This window comes from Colossoma macropomum, unplaced genomic scaffold (genome assembly GCF_904425465.1).
Source record: "Colossoma macropomum unplaced genomic scaffold, Colossoma_macropomum, whole genome shotgun sequence".
Taxonomy (NCBI): domain Eukaryota; kingdom Metazoa; phylum Chordata; class Actinopteri; order Characiformes; family Serrasalmidae; genus Colossoma; species Colossoma macropomum.
The window spans coordinates 10160803-10168357 of record NW_023494801.1 but is presented as its reverse complement, the minus strand read 5'-3'; positions in this window follow the sequence as shown (position 1 = coordinate 10168357).

Sequence of the window (7555 nt, the reverse complement as noted above, 5' to 3'; positions counted from 1 at the left end):
GCATAGAATAGCAGACACGTCCTATTAGCAACAGTAAAAACAGTAGTAATATACAGCGAAAGAAAACAAGTATTCAGGCACTTGTTTTTGTTGTTTATTATACTTCCACTGAATGTAATTTTGAAGTGGATATGATGTCTTGACGTACCTGATATGAACAAGTGTGCGTAAATCAAAGAACCCCTGATATGGTATCACGATACTTAAGTCATGGTACGATATTCCTGCAATTTTAAACAAATCTGTGATATACTGCAATTTATTACATTTTCAAATGCAAATACAACGATCAGCCAACCAAGAAGCTGGCAAATAAGAAGCTGAAAATTCAAACAAGAAGCTCTCTATTGCCAAAGTAAAACAAGAAGTTATGAGTGACCACTAAATAGTTTGTAGGACATTATTTTCGGTTGCCTGAGGCACCAGAATGTAACTGCTGCACCATGGTGGAACAAAAAAAATCCAACAAGAAGCTGGAGAATAGGAAGCCAGCTTCAGCCCTGTTTGCCGTCAGCGGTTAATGCTATCTCTGGATGGTGGCATGTGAGATGAGCTCTCACATTCGCAGTATTCCCAGAGTATTTTATTTTCCTACCACACTCCTTGCAAATCGCTTGTGTCATATCCATGTCCTTTGTCCCTCTGCTGACTGTCAGTTGACCTCTAGTGGACTAAAAAAAAGCAACTGATTCTATTATTCTAGTACCAAAAGACTTCTTATTTGCAACTGCTAACATATCGATACTTGGTATCTGTGTATCGATAAAATATCGCCATGCAAAATATCATGACATGCTGTATCGTCCCCGCCACACCCCTAATAAATAATACCAAATGTCTTAATACTTCTTTCACCTTACTGTAGAAGTAGTAACAGGACAAAACATTCTTACATTTAATGCAGGTTAATGTTTAAAATGAAATCCCAAACAATTTGGACCATTACCATGTGTCATGAACTGGAGTTGAGGTTTGGATATGTACCATTATACTATTTCTTCTGTTCTGAATGAAGTTTTCACAACCCAACACTTCTCCACTTTTCTCCTTGACACCTTGACCTGTCTCTCTGATCGTTAGCAAGGGAAGCAGCACCTTCTACTGCGAACCAGCAGCCAAGGACTCTAGTTAAACAGCAACACAGCAATAATAGCACTAGAAACTAATAGAAAAATATCCTAGTCAATTACACCAGGTAGCAACTGTTCTCTTAAAACACTGCCATATCTAATAATTTTGTGTAGGAAGGTATTTTTTAAATGAAGGCTCATCTCATCCTTTTGAATGAAAACAGCTGGTGGTTCTCTTAGAATAGATCACCTCACAGCAATTCAGATCAGCCAATTTGTAGCACATGCTGCCTAGGAAACGTATTCCCTTGCTCATTTTCACCCATGTTTCATCTGAACTCAGCCAGTAAATTTCTTGCTAGCGATTCAGAGTTAATGTGCCTGTTTGTGATTTCTGGAAATCCCCATATGTTAAATTATTCACACAATTTCACCTGGGATTACATAAATGATTCTGAACAATATTTCAATAATTTAGCATAACAAATTACTTTTACTGGTAGATGGTAAACATTTTGCTGGACTCGTCAAAAAAGGCATGTCAGAAATTCCCTAAGCAATTAGCCCATATCCTGATATAAACTTCCTCCATCTCGAGGAAGGCCAGCTGTTTCTAAATCTAAAAGTAGTGTTTGAGCTATCACACAAAAATTAAGGAAAAAAAATCATTCATTCAATGTCATTTGTCAAAAATTCACTGAAAATAAATGAAAACAGACTTTGGTACCTTTTCTGTAATTATGGCAGGCTTACACTCAATGAGTCTGTGGTGTGGAACACAGGCGAAAAAGAGGAGGCACTGAGGCCGTCAAAGGCAATTATTAAACGCTGAGGGGGCCGCTGTCCGCTCCAATTAGCTAGATTCGCCGCTGACAGAAGCAAGGCACTTTTGGGGAAAACGAGATGCAAGGAGACAGCAGTGACACTGAAAAGAAGGAAGACAGTATTTTAGAAAGGAGGTTAGTGACACATGGAAAGGAAAAGAAGCTGAGAATATTGTGGAGATTCACACAAAGCAGGGGCGGGGAACTGTGGGTCAGTGTCCAGCACAGTTTGTTATCGTGTTCAATCCCACCAACTAAACCTGGCAATTAACTAATGAGTTGATAAGGCATGTCTAAACAGAAAACACCAAACTGCAGGAGTCTGACCTTCCAGGAGGTTTCTTACCACAGACATAAAGCCTCTCAACTTAAAGTGGTGAATCAGCAATCAAGAAGCGTATAGTTGCCCGAGATGGGTACTGCGGTGTTACAAAGAGCAGGGTGAACATAATATCCCAAAAAGGGCTGCAACTATTAGTCAACAAAATCTCCTTCAATGGATAATAACCTGTAGTAGATTTTTACTGCCGATGTGTCACACACTTTAAAAAGGAACAGTAAATATTCATTTGGGAAACTGACATTAACACATACTTTGCATATGAGGGCAGTATAGCTTTCAGTGTATCATAAGAAGAAATTATTTGTGGTGCAGGCAGAATTCAAGAAAAACAATGGCAGCCAAATCGAGATGAACTCAAGAAAGCAAGACCACAATAGTCAATGCGTTACAATGCACAATATGTAAAGTGAAGATGACACTTCACAGCAACATGACAACAATGGACAAATGAAACAATACCCGAATTCCAGCACATTTTTGGAACTATTAGCTAAACACGCTCAAAGCCACAGAACCATTTCGGTGGGATGATGTAACAATGTAGATATTCGCCTGTTTGGTTCTACATTTATGTAGGTGTTGTGCCATTGCATCCTGCTGTGTTATTTTAAAACACAAAGTTCACTTTGCTCACAAGGACACCAAATAAATGAAAGCAGTGCACAATTTTTAATCTATCATTCAATAAATGCCAAAGCTGACACCAGTTTCTAAATGTTAAATAGCGTTGCTAACCAAGACAGAGTCAAGTACAGAAAGCTGAAAGCCTGCTAGGCTAAGCTAACACAAGCAAACGGTGCATCCCAGCAGTACAAGCTCAGTTCTAGTGAACCGATGCTTTTATTTAAAAGTCTCAAATGTCTGGTATTGAAGTGACAGGAAGATTAAAATAATAATAAAAAAAAATAAATAAATAAACAAGTGTTTTGGGGGCTCTGAGCTGCACCCTGCTAGGCTACGCTACTGTTAGTGTAGTTAGGCAGCTACAAGTGCAACCCACCACAGTACAGGCTCAGTTTTTGCCATTAATGCTCAAATAACACCCATTTAGACAATTAAGAATCTGACAGAATGCCGAGAGACTAGTGTTGGAGTGACAGACAGAACCAAAGATTTTTTGTGGTGGGGTGTGTGCGTGTGGGTGTTCGGCTGTAAACAGTTAGCCACTCTTTTGTGTAGTTTTCAGAAATCGTAACTGGTCTCATGAGTTTGCACCAACGCAGAATGGAAAAGTACAGCCCTAAAAACCATTTGGCTCTACAGTTAAAAAGAGGTCAGATAGTCTAATGGAAGAGAGGAACATTTCATTGATGTTATTTACAATATAGAAAACTTAATGCCTCACTGAGGTAGCAGCTGAACAATAAAATGGTAATGGTCCAGACTAATACCCTCTAGATTTAGGATGTTTTCAGGACAATGAATTTGCAGTTGTTATATAAAAATCATGAATTCACTAATGTGTCAGTCAGTCAGTCATGTCATAAACACAGGAATGTTTTATGCAGAAACCTTTAGCCAATGATGCATCAGATGTCATCCAGGCACTGAAGACAGGTCCCATTCAGAATCATAAATGGTGAATTGTAAAAAAAAAAAAATTTAAATAGACAACTGATTAAATGTGTTAGAATTGAGAAAACAGGAAGGAAATAAAAAAGCCACTAGAAAAGAACATGGGAGGGGAGGGGGGGGGGCTGTTCAAATTCAGGTGAGACATTTAAATTTCTCACTGAAATATAAACAGAAAAATAAATCAATAGATGAAGCAACTATAGAAATCATCATCATTGCATCCCTAGTTACAAATCACAAAAGAAATGGGTTAAAACAACCTCAACAAAAAATTTAAAATGTAACAAAATACTTAAGACAAATTACTACAAATGTATCTTAAAAAGTTTGCTCATATTTAACCTTTATAACTCAAGTTCTTGCTGCACTATTTAAAAGGTAATTATAAACATATGCATTTTTCTTTTTCTATTCACAAAAGAAGACTGCACGTACGATAATTGTCCAACAAATTATAATAAATTGTCACATCTTTTAAAAAACACAATTGTGGTAGCAATTTCAAGTTTACAATCTGTACTTTTAACAGAATTTCCCTGCATCTCTAAATGCTTTTGTTACGCTAAGGGTTATGCTAAATAATGATTCACAAATCATAATTATTATTTTAACCTGCATAAAATGGGACTCTTACAAATCTATGAATATTATTCAGACATAAACTAAAGGCTCTAAACACAGATATTAATATCTGGCAAGTCCACTTTTTAAAAAAGGTCTATTAGTGGACTAATGTCAACAAAGCTGGCCCCCCATTAACATCCGTCATAGCTTGCCCCACTCATAGGTATTCTGCAGCGGCTCAATAAGGTCAGGCAACAGAAAGCCCTTAAAAAATATATAATAATAAATAAAAAAATGAAAAATATTACAGGACAACTACTGGTATGTGCTGCTTGTGAGATCAGATCGAATAATCTGAACAAAATATTTATTACCAGTATATTTTTCATAGATCTTTTAAGCTGTTCTAGTACAAAAGTTGTGATTATATCATTATAACCTCTACACTGTGACTCCCCTAGCAGGCTACTTATTTGACTAAGAAATCTGACATTTCTTACTGAGGTACTTCACATGTTGTGCAAACATCTGTGCCTCTTGTCACAATGTGCTGTTGGCTTACAACAGTCCCAAGTCAAGGACAAGGGATTCCCATGACCATTCAGCTGTGGTCACATAACTAGAAATCACATTAAGATACCAGAAGTATTTAATTTGGAAACGCTATTTATGTAATCTAATCCCTGGAGATTATAATCTTTGCCAACTCAACAAAGGAAGCAAGCTCTGAAAACAGCTGTTTGACAGTCAAAGTGGCTGAATTAAGACCAAGGTCTTGCAGGCCACAAGCAGCACAGTTTCATTCAAGGGCCTTAACCAACAACCTCTGCACCTGTAACACACAGTGTTACAATTCAATGATCCAAGACCACCCCTTATTCCTACCTTATGAAGTCACGGATATAATAGATTGGTTAACAGTAGAGTGCCTGAAAATGTGCTGGTGTTAGCCTCCTAAGACCCAAGCTTCATCGTTTAGAACACAGTAGTTGTTCAAAATAACATCACAGCAGTTACCACTCCACAGTTCTCTAGTTGTTTTAAAAGTGTCTGCTTTTCTCTAGTATGAAACAGTTGCATCCACTTTGCCAGCACAGAAACACGTGACGTATGATTCAAAATTGTCATACTAGGGCTACTACTGGTTTGCTTGGCTTTCATTAGGCATAAACTTCATTAGAATACTGACTAATTGTCCTTACTAGATTACTACATGTTGAATGCCATGCTGGCTTGTAAATGACAAAGCATTAAACGAGTGCACTGGACCAAAGTACACACAATGATTTTATACGGACCAATTTCAATGTCATAACAATGTTATTTTATAGTGTTGATTTTTGTACGTAATTCTCCTATAAGACGAGTCTACAAAGAAGGTCCATCTTCATAACAAAAATCATAGATTTTGTAAAGCTGACACCACTACACTGCAGCTCAGTCTGTCCTTATTTGAGAAGACCAATTCAAAATTGATACAATAATGTACAGAGCACAGGGGGCCTGTGATTTTCTCATATGAGGACATGGAGTCTCAGGAGGTCAATCTATGTTCAATTTGCTAGAACATTTGATATTTGATCCTTTGGAATGGCACAGAATTTCCTGATCCATTTACATCAGTTTTTAGCAGCATACGTAAACACTAAACAAAAGCTGTGCAAAAGCACTGAATGCGAAGAGAAAAAACAATCAAGAAATCTCTTTTTAACCACTGAACCAGACTGTTTAACTGTTTTCATCTTCTTCCACTGACTGACAGAAGAGTGATGTGTACAGATGAGTTACCATGCCACTGCAGCCACAAGAGAACATGCTAGTCACAAGTGAACATACTAGTCAAAAACTAAATATGCCTAATTTGCCCCAGGTTTACATGCTAGCCACAAATTAAGAGCCACTACAGAAGAGGTGTGCTTTCTCACTCTGTATTCCATTTCAAGGACAGAGGACAAGAGGGATGTTTCAATCGAGGGACTGTGGGCATGCTTGTCAAACTATTACACTTCATGTAACATAAGCAGTGTAAAATGAGTACTTTATTTGCTCTGGTCTGCTGACTAATGTTAAATGCTTTCTGCATCTCGAACAACAGAACATGACTTAATGTGTTACACCTCAGCAGTAAGACATCTTTAAGACAAGACTTATCAATTTGTCATGCAATAACAAGCTCAAACAATCAGCAGACTACACGGACGCTGTTATGAAAGTCAGTATTTAAGGGGCTTAAGATAAGGGGAGTTCTATGCTCTTCCTTCAAAGACCACTGGAGTCATGCATAATAGTTCTATCTATAGTTCACGTTATGTCCATATTAGGAACTCCAGGTCTAAGTTCGATTTCTCTATGGCCAGGGTGAATGGAGTTTTCCAAAAAAATAGCCTCTTTCGCACTCTTTGGTAAAAATGTTCAGAGTCAGATACGTTTTGTCTTGCATACATTTTTCTCCCAGATGTCAATGGATCCTCTGAATTATTTTCTTCAGCTTCTTGTTAAATTTTTTTGGTTCCACCTTAAAATGGTGCAACAGCATCACAAACATTAGCAAATGAGAAAACAATACCGACCTGTTGGTTCTGTAAAACAACAAAAATAGGTTTGTTATTCAGCTGTCAAGCAGAAACAGAGCAACCTGTTCATATCATGCCTTTCAACTCTCCATGAAGCTGAAGTCAGCTTCTTTTTTGCTTGTTTTTCCCTTTCCACCTTAAATGGCACAGCACTTATAATGCCTCAGGTGCCAGAATGTAAGTGCTGCACCATTCAAGGTAGAACAGGAAACTTGAACAAGAAGCTGGTGAATGTCCCGAGACAATGTCTTCAGAAAATGGTTACCAGCACTAAAGTAATTAGAGTATTCAGATGGCCTAAATCAGCTCATCAGGGGGCCAGCAGTAACAATAAGCTGAGTCAGTACTAAATTAGCTCAAGTGCAGTAAAGTTTGTAGTTTTCAAATCAAGCTAAGAACAGAATGGAAAGAACTTTCATGTTTCAGTGAGTATCAGATAAAGAACAGATGACTGCATCGTTACTTAACAGGAAAACCTGTTTTTGTTCTGACTTTTTTTTTCCTATCTGCCCTCAGTCTGTACATGGACATACACTACTACACTGGCAAAGCGTGCTGGTTTGCATGATTTAAGAAGGCTACCAGCCTAATGACATCAATTCAGTG